General features: G+C 32.2%; 1 protein-coding gene and 1 non-coding gene across 3 annotated transcripts in view; both read right to left on the minus strand.

The window, feature by feature from the left end:
- trh (PAS domain-containing protein trachealess) overlaps nucleotides 1-21,144 on the minus strand; it is a 155,073-nt gene that overhangs the window by 59,754 nt on the left and 74,175 nt on the right. The window lies entirely within an intron of this gene.
- LOC146536177 (U4 spliceosomal RNA) lies at nucleotides 15,975-16,113 on the minus strand. The gene has a single exon (XR_014878281.1). It is a non-coding gene; the product is annotated as a U4 spliceosomal RNA (small nuclear RNA).

Here is a 21,144-nt window from a genome sequence, read left to right on the forward strand (position 1 = left end):
CGCGGTCACGCGGTGCTGCGCGGACGCGTCGGTACGCGGGGTGCGGGTTGAGTGTGGGCGGTAGAGGTAGCGGGTATTGGAGCTTCACTTTGCTTAACTTTTTAGTTTCACGATTTATGTCGTATATATCAGGGTAGGCAGAGGGAACCTGGAAATCTTGTGTTAGTACACTCCGCTGATCCACTACCAGTGTTCACCGAATTTTGGGGACGATTGCGTGTTGAGTGGCGCAATTTACTCCGTTGGTCACTATTGAAAAGCATGACTTCAAATTTCACTAGGACATTTTCATATCTAGTAGATACTATTAATAATATATCTAGATTATTTTTAGCCTAATTTTCTTAGTTTACTGATTAAAGTATAGAAGTAAGTATTGTTACTAACTTAGAATCTTAGAATTTTAATTTTAACCTAACCTATAAGTATGTAAAAAAAAACTATTTCCGAAAACTCCTATTATTTTACAATACAAAACAGGAAAAATAAGAAGATATAAACTAATTTTCAAATAAATAAGCATCAATCAATACATTTAAGCAATAAATAATTTCAGCCGCACAATGCCCACACCCGTACCACATTCAACCAGAAAACAGCTTCTTATTGGATAATTCGTGATTTTTCCATTTTTTTCTCGACAGGTGTTTGAACCTGCCACGATCTTGACATTGGGAGTTTCTGATATTGGAATCACCAATGGCGTTCCAGTTCGACGACATCTAAATTTACGTACCTATCTAAAATATTTTTTAAAGTTATTTTAGTGCTATTTTTCTATTCTCCTTCGCTTTACGCTACATCCCACATATTATAACAAGGTATAAGTAACCCAGTGATAAGACACTCCGTTCCTCACTTGCCGCTCAGTCTTTCAAAGATTGTGCCTTCAGTGATAAAACTCAATGCTGTGCTTCGTCTTGTTACTAGGGCGAACAATTATTCATTCCTCGAGTAGAAATTGAACCCTTAACTATCGTGTTTTCAGTTAGTTACTGTACTGCTACTGCGCGAGGAATTAAATTATTAGATTATGTAGAAGTATATATATCTTATTGTTGGATTTGTGGTTAATGACAGCCTATGAAGCTAAAACCTATGAAACCTATGCCCCTCAAATCAACTACATGAAGAATTTCAATATTCTCCACCGCGTACTTCAAGCTGTGGTTTATCTTTTAGTCACTGAGCAAAGATGTTATCTAATTATACCCAAATAAGATGGCTAATAAGCATTTTTGCGACGAAAACGTGGGAAAATCACGATCTGTCCATGGGGAATGACGCGTAACATCCTGTTTAGGTTTACATAAACCGCTAATAATTTATTGATAAAATGGCTGTATTGCTAATTTGGTATACTTTTTAATAATTTCGTTCTGTAATTTTCAAATAATTGGACAAATAAGAAGGCCGTTTTTGAAATTCTTTTTTTAACAAATTGTGCTGTAAATATAATTTTATATTTACTAATTATTACAGTTGATAACATATTACATCTTTGGATGGATTTCTAAATTTTCTATTTTTAGTCCAATCTGAATTCAGGTTCTAGCCAGATCAGAAAAACGATTTTTGATCATTACAAGTAGGTAGGTACATTAAAATAATAAGAACGTTATTGTGTAGTTTATTGTCGGTGGATTTTCCAGCACATCCAGAATTCGGCGGAAATGGGGTACGGAAATGTCTTAATAGGAACGGAGTGTCTTAACACTAGGTTCCTTCTGCTATGTGTGAAAAAAAAAGATAAATAAATACTTATTATTTGTATATACTATATATATAATATATATAATAGTAATTAAGCAACACCACCACATTAAACACTAACTAACACACTAGTGACGTCACACATCCCACCACCACGCACCACGAGACCATCGATACAGAATTTTAAGCAGAATCGATCGCCCTACATTCAGCAAGGGACGCACGTACAATGACCTAACCTTTATTTTATTGGTGGGGTGTCATATAAATCTCCTACTAACAGTTAGTGCATCCGTGGTCTGAAAGCCAAAACGGCGTTTAACCTTAACAGTATTTCTTGGATACAGAATCGATAATACCTACTAAAATATTTATAGAATTATGCATTTCACGCTGTATCCCGCACACAGTAGGGTAGGCAGAGGGAACCTAGTGTTAAGATACACCGTTCCCCATTTAAAAGAAAACTAAGAAAAAAAGTATCTATTATTTATACAATAATAAGAGAATAATCTCAAAAAATTGGTTAAAGATTTTAAAAAGAAGTTTAAAATTTCATTTGTTTGAAGAAATAGTTTTTTTTTCTGGAATATTGGAAAAGAATTTCACGTTAAAATGAAAATTAACATTAACATCATTATTATTGACTTCTTTTGGCTTCTTTTTTTATATATATATATTTTTTCTTATCTGTACTACTTAAAAGTAAGTAATTATTTATAATAGTTTATTTATATAAGCAATCTTGTAAGGAAAACGTTTAAAAGACCGACTAATTTTAATATGTAAATAAAGGCACGAACTCTCACATTCATGCATGTCTAAACGCCATAGCTGTGAATTCAAATCCCGTTTGAATATATGTTAGGTATTACATTAATTTTCATTATAATTTACAGTATACGGCGTTAAGTTTCGCAACTCAACCAAGAGTGTCTCTACATACACTAAATTTTATAACTCTGACCCTGGAAAATCCTCGTAATACGAGAATTTACACGAAACACAGTAAAAAAATGATCGATCAACTTATGATGAAGTCATCGTGGCGTGGTAGACGTGGTGGACTGGTGAACAAGATGAGGACAGCAAGTGGTATAACTTGGTTGTCTCTACCCACATTGCAATATGTGGAAATAAATGCAAAAATATTTATTTAAAACATGTTAGCAGAATACAAACTTGACTACTTACTAAAGAATAATTAATTCCATCGAGTGGGCATCGAACTCACAACCGTCGCGTTACAGTCACACCCTTTTACCCTTACGCCAAGACGGCCTCTATTATAAATTAATATAATATATTATAATCCTAAACATTACAAGCACATTCACTTACACAAATAAACATGTCCGAACACACGAGTTTATCTCCGTTTTACCGGAATTAGGGAGCTCACATTAAGATGGCAACCCCGATTTGATATGAATTAAGATATTCTAATTTTAATTGCGAACTGTGTTGCTATTAGTGGAGTGGAAATTTGCCTTGTCTTGGCAATTGTTTTATTTCTTTTCCAAATTGATTTTATTAATGTACTCATTAAATGATATATATAGGGAGAGTCCAGTCGTAGCGCAGGCGCTCACTTAACATGCAATGCCTCCAGATTTTGGCGGAAAATGGGAAAATGGGTATAACGTGTTCAATTTTCTCTGATTTAAAGCTATTGCACATAAAAAATAATATAAATCATAGTTACAAATATTATAAATGTGAATGTTTAGTTGTTACGCTTTCACGCCAAAATACTCAATAAATTATATTTTTAGAAAGGAATTAATATAATTTTTATAAAAAAATAATATTTATAATAAAATATTATCTTTTGGCTATAATACTCGTTTTAAATTAATATTTCTTATTATTTTTTATATTTTTCATCATTTAAATAAATAACAAGCACTTAGCACAAGTAATTAGGTATAACTAAACAGTTTAGCCAGTTAGTTCCCTAGCTAAGTAAAATGAGACATACCAACACCCCAACCAAGAAAATGTATTAAGCTACGATAAAATCAGGGTAAACCATTAAACTTCGCATATGGGGCCAATTATGATGAAATTTGTATAATTCCAAAGATATGCGCCTAAATAAATTAATAAAACAACCCTCTACGGGGTTAAGTTAAGATAATATCTTTTAACCCTTTCTGCTTACTGTGTTTCGAAGTAAACAAGTTTTTGAGCTATAATTTTAGTATGTATAAACATTTCTTTTTTAGTATTAGTTTTAGTTTATCTATAATCTTATTACTACTTATTACTTATTAATCTTATTACTACTTATTATCTATAAGTTATAATTATAGTTTAATAACGAATCATTTTCATTTTCTTGCTCTGGTAACAAGACAAAGCGTGGCGTTAAGTTCCGCCACTCAACACACATTATTAATCGAAAATTGAGCAGAAGGTGTGACACAGAATGTCTCAACACTGACTTCCCTCTGCCTACTCTGCAATACGGAAAACACCGAGAGAAAGCCAATTTTTTTAAACCTCCCCAAAAGCCACCTTCTCAATAATCAACTACTATAATAACATTAGATATATATTAAACAATTTCCTTTAAATTTTATCTTAAGCGAGTGACTTGTTGACACGATATTAATACGAAGCTAAAAATAGCGGGCGAAGCCGGATATGAGTTTTGGGGGCGAATCAAGAATGCAGGACACGCTGCGACCCCTTGCTACGAATGTTTTACACTTATATGTATAAGTTTATATGTATGTATGAGATAATATATCTAGTAAACAGAAAGACTGTTAAGATTTAAATTTACTTGTTGAAAATATACGTGTAGTTATAGAGGATGTTGGGGCGCAGTGGGAAAGCGTTTGGCTGTAACGCGACGGTTGTATATTCGATTTCTAGTCTTGGAATGAATTATATTTAGACTTGTATCGGCCAGTAACATCGCACGGGGAAAAGTGTGCGAATATAAACGTAATGGCTTTGGGTTCGATTTCCATTTGAAAAAAATGATGCTCGCTCAGGAAACGAGAGAAAACACGGCGATGAATTTCTACTCATCACGTAATGCCTCCAGAGTTCGTCGGATAGTGGCGAATGGTATTGTCTTAACGGGGACGGAGTGTCTTTAAACTAGGTTCCAGGTTCCCTCTGCCTATTCTACTATTAGAAAAAAAAACCTATATCATTTATTAACAAAATACATAGTGAAAAATACTAATAAAAGAATTAAACTCACAGTAAATTATAGTATATCGTAAAAAGCGTGATTGCATTAACACCTCCCCCCCTCGAAGTACATTTTTCTTGCTCGGCGGCGCACATTCCTCTTTAGCCAATAAAAAACGGGTAAGTGAATTTTTTTTCTTGGGAACCTAATAACGCGGGTAATTTTTCAATTCCCTCTAAGTTGGTTTTGAACACCTTAGATGATGGTGTTATGCCATATATTTTAAGTAATTTGTGGAGCTTCTGACTGTGAACGTAACGGTTGTGGTTCCGATTCTGGCTTAGGGAAACTTATTGAGTTCCGCTACTCAATACGGAATATCGCAATCTTGAAACCACAGACAGTATTTCAATAACGAATATTGCATTTGCAATTTATTATTTCCATTAATTAAGAAAGCGTATTTAATTTTAATTTAATAACCTTTCTCTGTAATATCCCAATTTCTACTCATATAATAACATAAACCATATATTTTTACATTATTTTATAACAAATAATATTTCTATGTTTTTGATGAATTACCAAAATGATTGTTAAATAACTTCATTAAAATTTTCAAATGATTTTTTGGTTTAAAAAAAATGCAGAATTTAAAGGGTAACTTCCTGCATAACACCCTCCCAGTGACAGCTATTTGCATACACAATTTTTCTAAAGGGACCATTAGCATTGTTCATTCCAATTCGTCATCTATTTAACTCTGAAAAGAAACTGAATGCTTTTGCAATAATTTAACTATTATTATTTATTTTCTGCTTGGCAATGAAGGCAAAGAGTAATGTTAAAACACTCCGCTCCCCACTTTCCGAATTCTGGAGGCATTGCGTTTAAAGTGACAGACTTGACACCAGACCGAAAGAATGGAAATACTAAATATTCATTTCCTCCAATATTTTTTACTGATGAAGGGTTTCTAGCTTCCAATGTTTCTCCCATTAATTGTAAATTATTGCACACGTTTAATTTTATTTTGAAAAGCACAATATTTCCTTTAAACTTTTAACTTCTACTTCCCTAGAAGAGAATTTTTGAAAATCCCTTCTCAGTGCTCTCTTCAAAGATATTATATACAAATTATTAACTATCCTAAAAGGTAGAAGTAATGTTTTAACCAATGTATCTGGCTCCAGCGTGACCCCCACAAAGTGCATGTTGACGACGTGTTGACAGCCGAATAATCGCGACCCACGAATGCATACTTCAGTGAATATTGCTATAGGTTTATAATGAAATAGATAAGACATTATCTTATCTTATATTTTTACCGTACCAATTCCTTCTTGTGTTTTCCATACAACGTGACATTGACACGTTCAAAATGCCATAAATAAAGAATTGAACTAAACTGAAAAATAGATAGATGAATTATTTAGTGATATTCACCTTATTTTATTATGATAAAACACTCTGTTCTCCATTTTTCGCCAAATTCTGAAGGTATTGGTCTCGACACCAGACCGAAGAAATTAAAATATTAACACCACGATTCTCTTCATGTATGTGCAATATTAAAAAAAACAAAATCCTTATTTTTTAATGAAATAAACAGTCTTGTCTATACATTAAAAACTCTATAACCAACCCCTCACTGCCAAAACGTTTGGGTGACTCCAAGAAAAAAAAACTGTTAAAAAAAGTACGAATTAAAAACATGACTTGTGCATTATGGCGACTGACTTGGACATAATAAGACCGTAAATAGAATGGCGACAAATGTATTTAGCTATTTATATTTTTATTATTACAAAAGTACTTTTTAAAGTCTTTTTGCCAACTTTGAAATGGAATAAAAATATTTATTTGCAATTTCTATACAATTGTAATGCAAACGCGATGCAAACGCGATGGTTGTGGATTCGATTTCCATTTGAAGGGAATTAATTATTTCTATACTCAACATGGTAAATTTCAGATTCGGGCGGAAAGCGGAGAATCTGACACTATCTGCGTGAAGCTAAAAAAAGTACATATAATTATAATATTATGATAATTATAAAACAAAATAATTTATACTTTTTACATAAGCAGAATTATAAAAACATACACATTTCTTAAAATACAGAAATATATAACATAACATCCACCATTAAAACCAAAGAAAATAATTTCTCTATAAACGAACTAACTCATATAATTATAGTACTAGTAAAACAATGAATGGACTCGATAGAGACGGTAGCGAACTAAGGTATGCGCCTTTGTCCCTGAAACGCGTACCTGTTATACTGTAGATAATCAATCTTGAGCATTTAATAAATTTAAAACTGTTATATTAAAGCAAGCGTGTAAAGCGACAGTTGTAGGTTCGATTCCCATTCGGGACAATTAATTATTATTTAATAAAATGCCTCAAAAATTCTGCGGAGAGTGGAGAACGAACTGTCTTAACACTAGGTTTCCTCTGCTTACCATGCAATATGCGGAATACAAAGTGAAGCTGCAAAAGAAGGAACTTAGTATAAGACACTCCGTTCCCCACTTTCCGCCGAATGTTGGAGGCATTATATTTCGAGTGGCGGGACTCATCTCCTCGATTTGCCTGGACACTAGAGCGAAGAAATGGAAATATAAATTTAAATAAATATTTTATTTCCTCGACTGGAGATCGAACCTACAACCAGTCACTTTTAAAGTCACACTTTGTGCCCTACTACGACTATCTGTATTTTCTTTTAAATCATTCCTCACAAGTATCAAAATCTATTCCAAGCTATCAAACGATCTTAAAATCGACATCAAAAGTCACGTAAAAGCGCGGTCGTCACCGCACGTACACCAATCTTCTGAATCGAACCCGTGACCACGTCCCTCTCACACGCAGGCGGACCAGATCAGTCAGTCTCGGTCCCTCTCGTGGATCTACAGGGAAATCTGAATGGTAACTATGAAGTCTTTGAATTAGGTGGTTTGACATTTCTGTAAAAGGCATAGTACATCGATATTCTTTAGTATGTAAGGCGAAATATATGAAAATAGTTTGGTTTGTATATAAATAGAATTGGAATTTTCTGATTTTTGTTATGTTGGAATAGTATAAAAATAATAATATTTTCGCAACTTGTTAACACATTTATATTCCCCACTATTTGCTTTTTCGAGACATTGCAATATTGCATAAAACGAATACGGAACACAACGCCGCTTTCTATCCAACATCGTTCACGGAAATAAAAAAAAAATCAACAAAATTTACTTACAGTACGTTAGAAATGGTACCAAAAAAAAAAAGAAAAGATGTACTTTTAACTATTCCCAAACGTATGACAAAGAAAGTTCCCCAAACGCCAAAAGCCCCCGCGAAGAAGTCGGTCGTGCGTAGTTACTGGAAATCGAATTCTAGATTGATTTCTGAGCGTCAAAAGCAACTTAGTTTAGATTTACTTTTGCTTAGAATATAATAAGATCAGAAGATAATATAAAGATAAGGAAATGGAAGACTTGTCAAGTAAACAGTTACGAAGGGCTAAATACTAGGATAATGATATTATTAAAATCGGCCAAGTGCGAGTTGGATTTTCACACGAAGGGTTCTTTACCATTATCTATTAAAAGGGCAACGTTTGTTTTGTGGGAGACTTAAAGATTATTTTTTTCAGTTTTTTTAGTGTTTGTTGTTATAACAGAAATACATCATCTGTAAAAAAATATTAATTACAACTAAAATGGTTCATGAGATACAGTCTGGTGATAGACAGACAGATAGTGGAGTATTAGTAATAGGATCCTGTTTTCTCTTTGGGGATGGAATTATCGAAACATAACGCCATAAGTGGAGTTGAACACCGCCCTTAGTCTACGAGAGCGTTGACATAAAAATATTTGTTAGTAAATCATTCCCTCAACTGTTGATCGAACCTATAACCGTTGTATCCTACTCTCCTACTGCGCCATGACTTCTTATAGCACTATAGAAAGTTAAACATGGAAATGCGATTTCGAAGGAAGTAGAACAGTTAAAAAGAGAAAGATTCGTCACTACTTACGCACTCTGACTCAGATCCCTTTAGAAAACTTGAAGATGAATATATTTTTTTTATTTCATTTAATTACTGTGGATCTCTGAAATCTGAAATTAGAAAACGATTACATAATCTTATCCTACATAAGAAAAATCGACAAAAACAAATATCCCCATTTAAATACAATATAACTAGAGAAATGCTTACAACATAGACATTTTCCTTACGGGACATCAAAGTCCACTTTTCTGGTCAAGCGGAGTGCGAGCGGTGTACGACCGCCGCCATCAATGATCTATCAAAAGGTTCGCGAACTGAATATAAAATGACCATTTGACCATTTCAAATGGACATAAGAGATATATACGAAATTTCAATTTTTAGACCAATCTCTTTTGCCATACAGCTTATTTCGTGTTATTATCGTCCCGATAGCGCATTAACTAGCTGTCGTAATTTCGACTTTATGTCTATAGAAATAAGTGTGAGTTTCCTTGTTTAATTATTTATTGAACATAAATTTATTGCAATTTGTTTTTAGAATATAAACTATTTCCTGTTAAAGGCGTACCGTAGTTGGTTTCGCTGGTGATGTCATGGTGAGCTTTCGAACGTATTGTTATAAAGTTGGAAAGCCCATGTAAAAAAATATTTGCATTAAATTTTTATGAACGGATGTCGTAATTTTGTTATATTCAATGAGATTATCATAAATAAATACACATATATTTATATAAATTGTTTGATTATAGGGTAGTATTTTGTTCTTATATTTTTTTATGTTTAAAATCCATTTACTTACTACTACTGACATACTAGTATCACGCTTAATTTTTCAGATAAAATCTTAAAACCGAATTCCAATATTAAAATAATAAATTCGATATCTTTGGCTTTTACATTCATGACTTATATAGTCAAGAAAAATAATGATTTGCAAAGTCTAGACCAGACAAATGCTTATGAGTATTGTTTACAGCTTCACGAAGTGTCCCTCAATTGTAGGTAGTAGCAGAAGAAATATAACACTTCCTTCCACACTTTCCCCCACTAGAGGCATTGCGTATTATCTATACCAGACCGATGATATGAAAATATTAAATATTTAATTTTCTCTAATAGGCATCGAACCCACAACCTGGCGCATTCACCCCTGCGCCACTACTGGCAAGTTCATATATTTTAAATGTACCAGACACGTCCCAACTTCTAAACTAACTAACTAGATAATCTAAAAAATTATTATATATTTATTCTTAAAATAAAATATTGCAATTATAAATTTTCCTACAACCCTTCACTGCAGGTGGATACAAATAATTTATTCAAATGAATCTCACGAAATTTTCACAGCGCGATGTCTAGCAGGCCCCTGGGCGTCGTTTTGCAATTCTTTTAACTGCACCAAAGAGGTCTCCTTATCGCAATCTTAATGGAAACACCAAAAAGGTGAATTGGTTTATAAAGAACTTCCACGTTTTAATACTTACAACTTTGAATATGTTGATGTTAACAAAATTTGCTTGTGTACTTTGTCTAAAAAATAAAAAAAAAAATTGCGAAACCTTAACGTCAGTCGTGAGGAAGAGACGCACAAGGGGACGCGACAGGTTTGGGTTCGATTCCCGCTCGAAAAAATGAAATACTTAAAATTTTCATTTCCTCGCCTGGTAATGAGGCAAAGCGCGTAGGTTTATAGGTAAAGCAAAATAAAAAAGAAATCTACTGAAATAAACAAATTGTAGTATGGTTAATTGGCTTATCATAACAAATCTCATGCAGTATGTGCAGTATATATGCAAATATTGTATACGTGAAGAATGTTTAATTAACTTTTTATCACTAAAAAGGATGTTTAAACGAATGAAAACTTGTTGCACTCTCTCGCATGGTATTCATGCACATAGTAACGACTACGTTATAAGAATCTCGTAAATACCAAAATAAAGAGAAACTGGGAACCTAGTGTTAAGTCACTATGTCAGCTCCAGTCTTCACTTTCCAACGAATTCTGGAAGCATTTCGTGTCTAGTGGCGGAACTCATTAAATATTTCATTTGGGAATCGAACACACAACCTCTCACCTTTGTTACACGCTTGTGCCAGTGCACAACGACGCGACGGTCCTTAGAATTACTGATTTAAAAAATATTTTTAAGTTTAAATTTAATAAGTTTATATATAACTCAATATTCAATTATACCATATATAATTATAACAACATTAGCGTATCAAAACAATCTCCACGGAAGTATCTCAGGTCGTAAATAAGATATAGCATTATCGTGTTATTTTAATTTCTTCTCGCATTAATCATAGCAAGTGTCGTAGCCATTTATAACGGGTACTTTTTAATTTGTAGCGGCTGAGGGAGGGTTGGCGATTATTTATGTTGGAAAAGCTGTTGAAAAAAATGTACAGTTTATATAAATATTTTTTGTTCTATAGTAATTATGTTTACTTTTCATGTTCTCTTTAATATTAATAAAATATTAAATTCATATTATTAATTAATTATTTTGTAAAATTCTTAAAAACATCTCTCACAGCCATGATTATTTACACCATAGTATAACCATGTATTCTGGAGTAAGTGTACAGGATCAATGTACTTAAAAAAAAATAATTTCAGTCCAATACACCTAGATAAGCTAGACTAGATAAACACTAAATCATTTAATTAATTTAAAAAACATTTCCTCGACTAACTGAAATAAAAATTGAGACCCTAACCAAAGACACAAAACAAGAGAGAATTAACACTTAAAAAAACACTAATATTTCAAACTATGGCAACACTACAGTAGGTGTAAGCGCCATCTTTGTCAACGAAGCATTGTGGGTTATTTTACGATGTCATAAATCTAAATGCGTTATGATCTCGCGATAGCCAGACAAAGTCAGGTGTCCCTCTGTACCTGAGTTTGGAATTTTTATGGAAGGTCTAAGCCAGGCCAGACCTCGTTCGTGGCCTTGCAGATTCATTGTTTATTATTAATAGTATTATTAGCACCTACTGTTACGTAATGGAAGTATACAATTATTAAATTAATTGTTTTGTTTGATAGTCTGTGATGTCAATTCTCAATTTATTTTATAAATTGCAATTGTTTTTATTTTTTTTGTTTTCTGTAAAGCTAATAATATCTTTTAATTAGTATTGATTATGATTTTTGAGTCAAATTTTTAATAATCATTATAATACAAATTTTAAACAACCATTTTCTTTGTCAGAGGAAACCTGAAGACCTAGTGTTAAGACATTCCGTTCCCATTAAGCACTTCCTTTCCCCCACTTTCCTTTGAATTCTCGAGTGTTGAGTGGCGGAGCTGAACGCCGCGCTTTGTATTTTCTTTAAACTTATACAAACACACATTTTAAGAGTACCTTTTACTTATATAAAAAAATCTAAACATTATATCAAAGTTCTCAAAAGTCGTCCACGCAGCCTACACGCACGTCTTATGACACCTACATGATTTTTTATCGCGATTTAAACAAAACTTAGGCATATCTCCCTCCATCTGCCCACCTTCATTCACAAACCTCCACATTTTTAGATGATAACCAGATTTTTTTAAAAATGATCTACTTAATACGTAACGTATGGAAAACAAGAGCAAGGTAAACTTGATAGGAACTCGTTGTATTGCTTAGCTGATGTGAATGAAATTTGGCATAAACAAATTGACATGGTCAAACCTTGTATAAAAGCAGTTTTTTATCGCTTATAGTTGATATTTCAATGATGGTAGCAAGTGTTTTCATTTTAAAATATATTAAAGATGATGATCTCCTCCTGTCCCATCTGAACTCGAAATGTCTAGACTTCGGAGAGAAACTGAAGGGAACATAGTAAAAAGTATAGTACAGTTATCACTGCCTATCCATCATATAGCACCTAAACACTTCCAGACATCTAAATTTACTAGGCCGCCTAAGCGCGGCTTCGCCCGCTTACTAATTGTGTAATAAATGTTGTAGCCCAATTCATAAATATTACATAATTTTAAGCCTATGTATTATTCTGAGGTATAAGCTATAATACTGTAAAGTTTCATCTAAATTCGTTTAGTAGTTATTGCGTGAAAACGGAACAAACATCCATCCTCATAAATTTATAATATTAGTAGAATTTTGTACATTAGGAGAATGAAGAAGCCACGACCACGTGCGCGGTGTTGGGATTAACCAGAAAACACGTGTAAAAGACCTTCCCTTAACTATAACATAACTTTGTACTGGGAACCGTAAACGTTCCTCACAAGATTGTCATCTAAAAACTTCTTTGAAGCGAGAGCAAAGATTTTGGGGTAAAATTGAATATTAATAGCGAAATTATATTCCAGGGACGACCATTTCTGGATTCTTATTACTTTATTAGTATTAAAGAAACATTTTATATGTTCTGAGAAGGGGCTGGTGTCAAAAAACAGTAGCATTTTTATAGCTTAATCGCGTGTGTTTGTTTTATGTAATTTATATATATTAGCACTAGTTTTTGTAGGTAGTGATAAAACTTTTTGTGTCCAATCGTTTCTAGTGGAATGGGTCCTTATTTTTTTTTTGGTTGTTTCTTATGTGTTTTATTGTATTCTGCTCCATGCTGTCACAGGTTAGACAGAGAAAATCTAGTGTTAAGACACTTCCATTTTCCGTAATGAAAATTATTTATTCCCTCGAATGGATGTCGAACCCATAAACATGGCGTTTTCAATGTGCAGATACTATGCCTCCTAATTGAGTTAAATTTCTTTAAATATTATTGTTCTTTTAAAAAGCAGCTACTATATCACTACTTTATTTAATTTTTTTACCTAGACTTTATTATTAAAAAATATTAAGGAAGATAACATATTGACTTAAGGAACTTAAAAATATATTTTTAGGATTAAAAAAACAATTAAATTAATTAATAATAATCATTAATAATAAACGAAGAAAAAAAAATAACATATACCTATAAAATTTAAATAATTTTCATGTTTCAATTTCTTCCACATCCTCATCCCTCATCTACGTATTTTACCAAGAAAGTTCTTATAAATCACACATTTATCATTAAATCATTAATCATAAACAGCCATAAACAATTAAAACTGCCCATAAATTAATAATACACACAGATTGTCAAAATAGTGTTAGAAACAGATGAAAAAACAATAACAAATTGGCAATAAACCGGGAACCGTTGTCTATGATTTATATTTTTTTTACAGTAATAAAAGTGAGGTCCTTTCAAAGATGGTGGTTTCGATTAAGTCATATATTATCTGTAAATTGCCACAGATTATATCAAAGTATTAAATTTCGGACATTAGTATTGTATTTTTTGTTAATTTTGCCGGTTTATAGCTTTTCGGTGAATAGAAATGCTTGACATCGTTAAATGTTTTTTTTAACAATAATATTTATAATAATTAAAATTATTAAGATAAATAAAAGTATTTAAAATTCGAGGCGAAACATAGTGCAAGGGAACAAATGTGTGATTGTAAACGCAACTAGTTGTGGGTTCGATTTCTACTCGAGGAATATATTTTCATTTTTTCGCTTTGTGTTGAGCTCGGCGTTGGTTCAGCCATTCAACACGCAATGCCTTTAGAATTTGGCGGAAAATGGGGAACAGAGTATCCTAACACAAGGTTCCCTCTACCTTCCCTGCTACGTGCGGGATACAGCGTGATTTTAAAAGTGTTTAATTTTGTACATAAAGCTATATTTAATATAATGGACTGTATCTTAAAAACACTGGCCGGTAAAAGAACATTTTTCACAGTGAAACTTAATTTCTACGCGCTCGTTTTTCATGTAACCCCAAGGCCAGTCTGAAGCAAAGTGGTGTAACTAAGTAAATTAAAAAAAATAATCGTACATTCATATTTTTTAAGGTCGTTACAAATTATAAACGTAACTATTAATTACTCAATTATAAACACAGTAATACTATACTGTACCATAGTTACACAATAAAATATTTTATTATTTTGTGATTTAATAAACACAAATTACGTAAAGTAAATAAGTAAATAATTGATTATATGCAACGATACTTTTTCTTATTCAGACGAAAGTTTCATATAGATAATTGTAAATAAATAAATACGTTTGATTCTCTATCTGCTATCTGCAATAAAAGCTTATCTAAAGTAAAAATCTAAGTAAAAATATATAAAAAAAATAATTATATCTATTTAAGTAATTTAGTGATTTATCACAAAAAAATATTATTAATACGGAATTAAATTTAAACTAAAAAAAAATATGGCGTTTACCAAAAAAATATATAAAAATAAAAAAACATTAAAATTCTCAGTTACACCATTTCTACTTTTATATATCCAGATAAAAGGTCGCGTCTTGTCCGTGCCTTGAATAGCGCCACACTCAATTTGTTTAGCGACAACCCCTAAACCCCTAAACCCTGGAAAGTTGAACATTATTTGTACGTTACAAAAAAGATACGTCAAAGTGACAGTTTCAGTCAGTATTTATTATTTATATTTTATATAGTTTTTTAATGTAAAAAGTCAGTACTTTTAATGTTAACAATAGCTTGTTCTTAAAAATTAAATAATGTGTCATATATTATATATGACACTTTAAAATAATGTGTCGTATATAAATATTTTGTTAGCTTCAAGATGATATACGCTTAAATATTTTACTACTAGGTTCCCAGGTCTCCACGGTTCCAGGTCTACCCTGATTTGTATGAACTAAAAACTAAAAAAAAGTGATAAAAAACATAATAATTTGCACTAATTGAAATCCAATTAATTAATTAATTAATAGCCGCGATCAGTAATGCAGGTTGAGCTATTAACAACCTACATGTCTACTGCTATAAGAATTAAAATAAAAAATATTGATTATTTATCGTTGTTTTATAACTATTAATAATAAATATTTAACTATTATTATTAATATAATTATCATTAATAAACTATTTTCGACAGTGTCCAAGACACAGGTTCAAATATCTAACCCAATATATATATTATGAGTTAAAAGCTAATATATAAATATATATATATGCTAAAAGAACTTTATTTTTTTATATTATTATATTAATAGTATTTATTAGGCCATTACAGCCGTTCAAAAATTGCCATAGCGGTCGGTATTTCACGACCACAAGGCGGGGTATTGGTAAAGTTTTCAACTAGCAATAATCGCACCTCGGATTAACCTCATTGGTTACGATATTGCCTCTGCGCAAAGTTAGCTAAAACCACCAAAAATCGAAGTATTTACGCATAATAAAGAACGAAACCATAGCGCGATTCAGATATACCGTAACGCCATCTGGTATCAACTTTCGTAAACTTTTGATGTTAGTTTTTTACGTTGAGGTACACTGGAATTTTTTTAATTACACGCGATGGTTGCAAGTTCGATTCCATTATATATTACCAAAAAAATTATGTTATGTGTGGCTTTAAACAGGTAATGGATATGATTTAAAAAGAACTTGTATGTTTCTTCCATTCATGAAGCTCCAAAAGATAGATTTATAAAAGGAAAGATGCCAAAAATAGACCTAAAAAATATAGTCTTCTTCTTCTTGCTCCAGTTTTCGCTGAATCATATGGTATTGCGTGTTGAGTGGCGAAACTTAACGCAGCGCATTCAACATTTCATTTCCTCAAATCGAAATCGAACCAAGAACCAATAGCGTTTACAATCACACGCTTATACCCCAGTATAAAATCATACATATCCATAATACGTATAAGATAGTGACTCAATTTTCTCCCCACAAAAAAAAGAGAAATCGGCCACTCACCATCACCTGCCCGAATTTCACCGAACATTCGAATGTAGAACCACGCGCGTTAACCGTTAGTGCATATTTCTGAAATAGAACACGCCCGCCATACCGAGTGCCGGTACGGCACCTGCTCAGATTATAAAACAGACTATTTATTTTATAGTAGCCAATAAAGTATGCAAAAGACGAACAATGACCGCATACGTTCCCGTGAAAATGGCTATAAAACGTTTATTCGATATAGTCTATAATATTATAAGATGTTTATTTAAGTGTTAAATGTCATTCTGTAGTTGTAGAAGGAAGTTAATTATTAATATTGTTATAGTTATTAATATCTAACTTGAAAATATAAAAGTCTGTCTAAATGGTATTCTAAATGCCATAATGACGTATTAGATTATTATCCGATCGCGCAACGCAAAAGAGAGTAATGTGTTTAGAAGTCTATGTATGTATGCATTCTCCAATCAACGTTGTTTTCGGAGAGCTCTGTAAGATTTATATGAAAAATAGAAATACATTTAAAAAAATAAGCTTAACCTACAAACCATTTTATCTAATATTTACACTAAAAAAATGTAATTTAAAATAACAACTTCATATAGTCCAGAAAAATATCTAGAAAAGGGACAAACAAGTATTATCATTACACGAACTCTTTATATTAAAAGCTACAGTAGCTGCGTTTATCAACGTCCCCAGTTTTAAGATAGACCAGTTTAACCTGAACCGCGCATAAAATATTTTTCTCTTCTAAACACTTTTTATTAGGAGACAGAAGGATCAAATTATTTTGGATTTGGACGAGTGTCATTTGTCATGTCAGATGTTGGTGATACCACGTCACATAGTCTGATGGACACAGATTTGTATACTTAATACAAACTATGAATATTTTTATGCCCTAGTGGAAGAGAGGCACAAGCCAAGTTGCGGGTTCGATTCTGGGTCGGATGAATAAAATATTAATTCCTCGCTCTGGTAACAATAATCGAAACTGGGGAACGGAAGTGTCTTAATGGGAAAGGAGTTCCTTACATTAAGTATCCAGATTCCCTCTGTCTACCCTTCTTATGCAGTGCGAAGCTAAAAAAATATATTCTGGATACAAAATGTATTGGTAGATTAATAAATTTTAAAAACGACTTTTCATAACGATTTACAATTATTTTCCAAGGTAGGTACATATATTTTATTATTATTCTTTCGAAAAAAGATAAGGCAAGGCGGAAGTCACTTAGAGATCACCAAACCACCACTTCCTGTAGCCATTCTGGACAAAATATTTAAACTTTATTTTTATTTAATATTTTTTATATTTTATATTACCTATTATTATTACATTTATATACTTTCAAAAGGCTTAACAAATAATTTCATAGAAAAAAAAACAAAAGAAAAAAAAATATCTAAAACAGTATAAAAAATATAAAAACAAACTGCCAACAAAATTATTCCATAGTAAAATTGCATTTACCAAATCCATTACAGCGGTATGAATAACAAGGTACAAAAATCTGAGCTACCATTAATATAATATAAGCCTAGTCTCAGAACATAAATAAACATTAGAAAGACACCGCAGGAATACTCTTAAAAAATTCATCGAATTTTTTCTTCAAAGAGTTCACACCTTCTGAGGTTGCTTGGGGTTCGTTCCCCGCGTGAAATTTACATATTTCCTCAGTAAATTTTGCCCGTCTAGAGATTATAACTATGAAAATTCGACAATATGCGCCTGGCACTTACTTTTCGAATGATTTTTATTCGTTATTCTAATTAACATTCTGTTTCTTTGCTTAGATTTACATTTTCTTTTGTAATTTTTTTATTTTTGGTGGTAGAATAACTTGATTAAGGCTATCGAGGTGCAGTTGGCAAGTATCTGAGTGCCTACGATATTTAAGGGTTCATTCTACCTACAACGTACAATAAAATAGGTGGTTACGCAAAATGCAGAGTTGTACACCGCCGATCTAGATCTTTCATCAAAAGCGTAATAATAAATATTAAAAGGTTTTTTTTTATATATAGACCAAAATTTTTTGTGCTATATAATTGATTGATGATATATTTGATATGAAGTTTCTCGTGGCCCAGGGGCACAATGTGCAACTCTAACCAGACAGGTTGTAGATGCGATTTCCGCTTGACAAAATTAAATATTTAATTTTTCAATTCCTCGCTCTGGTAACAAGGTAAAATGCTTCCAGAATTCAACAAAAAAATGGTGAACAATGGAAATCTCTTAATGAGAACGGAGTGTCTTAACATTAAGTTCCCAGGGTTCCCTAACCTACAATATAAAAAAAAAGAATATTCCTCCTATTAACTATACTTTAAAATATACAAATAAACTAAAAAGTATTAGTTATTCTAGTTACACGAGAAATTCAACGAACGACACACGTCAAAAATATGTGAGAGTTATTTACCATTCCAACCACTCATAGTGTTGATATATGACGACATTGACGAAAGACAATTACATAGAATATTCCGGTCAGGCATCGAATCGACTACCGTTTCCTGTACAACCAACAGTTGGGCAAAGTTTATGAGTACTGCGCTGTTAGAGAAAAATGGTGCTTAACTTGTAGAGAATTAAGTTAATTTTCGAGGATAAGCGCAATTTCATGTTTTAATGGGAAAATTATAATTGACAGTTCTATTGTAAAGGCCGTGGTGGTGTGGTGGAACAGCATCAGATTTTGAACACGATGGTTGCAGGTTCGATCCGCATCCGGGGAATGATCTCGAAAGTTGGGGGAAAAGTCGGGAACGGAGTGTATTGACACTAGGTTCTCCTGTCTAGCGCAGGCTATGCAAGATAAATACTGCTTATTTCCCTGTATTTATAGTATATATTTAACTTTTCTATTCATAATTGAATAGGTTTGTATGAAATTTTGTTTAAAGGGTTATCTGTCAAAGATTAAAATTCAAATCGAAGTAAAAGTTTAACGAACTATTACTACAGGCTCTTAGTGTCTATAAATTATTAAAAATATATTTTAAGTATAAAAATTAAAATATATTTTTAATAATTTATTTCCGTTCTAGCCATATAAACCGCGGCGTTAAATTCCACCAAGAAAGAAAGAATTCCGTAAGAAATACCATTACTTCATATTATATTGACTAATAGGTTTCATTTGCCCAATTTTCTAAATATGAGATAAAGAATGAACCTAAAGAGAAATTAACCACAGAAATATTTAAAACTCCTTTTCAAACCTTAAAATATAACAACGAAAAAACATACGAAAATATACTTACTTAATAAAAATTCCAACAGCATCTAACGTAATCACGAAACAACCCCTTGTACAAACGTGGAGTACATCTCTTAAGCGGATACAGTTTAAAATGTCCCCTCAGATAATAAAAACTACGTAGAGCGCTGTAGACAATAAGATAATAAGACATAACCCTCTTTTCTGTTCTGAATAAAAGTTGGCAAGAGAGAAACTGTATGGTTTGTGACGGGTTCCGTATAGTTTTTTTAAAAAATATACGTATTTTTTTTTGTTTAGTTCAAACTGTATCCCGCACAGGGCAAGGAAGTAGAAGAAACCTGGGAACTTAACTATTTTTGCCAAATTCTTGAGGCATTGCGTGTTAAGTGGCGGAACGTTACCAGACCCTTTGTGTCGTTACCAGAGTGAAAGAAATGAAAATTTAATGTTCCAGATGAAATGCTAATAGATACCTAAACCAGACAAGCAATTATTGCAAATAGATAATGTTAAAGTAATAAATTAAACCAGTCGTGACGCAGGGGCCCTAGTTTGTCACTGTAGACGTGACTGGTTGCGGGTTTGATCCCTAGTCGAGAAAATCGAAATATTTATTTAAATTCATATTTCCATTTCTTTTTAGCTTTTCATTCATTTTAAATTCGTGCTATATCAGCGTAAGAAAATAATGAAGAAATAAAAAATACCCGTTTTTATCACTTCCAACGGAACCACAAAAGACAAGAAGGTAAGAATTGTATAGAACGGCGGTGAATTTAAACAGGACCGTCGCAAATGGTGTGCATCAAAACTCACAGGTTTATAGGTACGAGTACAGTCGTCGTTACGTGTTATTGCGTTTTTATATTATAGAAAATTGGGTACTTTTTGACACTAGCGTGGTGTAATTGGGTAAGCAGCAGTTGTAGGTTCGATTCTTGACCGGGAATTGTTTATATTTAAAATGTTTGTTAAAGTATCTATTTCGTTAATTAGTGATTTCTTATTATAAGTATAAAGTGTAGTCTAGCATAAATGCGATAGCAAATGATCGAGGACGGACAACAGACGACGGGCAACGAATTAGGTATATATATTTATATTGTATCCATATAAAAATATATTTTGTGTGTTTGTTTCGTAATAATAAAAATATAAGGCAATAAGAAAATGTTAAATCAAGAATATAATAAAGATATTTTTTCTTGACCAGGTAACAAAACATAAAATTCCAACTCTCA

The sequence above is a fragment of the Heliconius melpomene genome, chromosome 9 (genome assembly GCF_056956725.1).
Source record: "Heliconius melpomene rosina isolate 202511_hmr_F chromosome 9, ASM5695672v1, whole genome shotgun sequence".
Classification (NCBI taxonomy): domain Eukaryota; kingdom Metazoa; phylum Arthropoda; class Insecta; order Lepidoptera; family Nymphalidae; genus Heliconius; species Heliconius melpomene.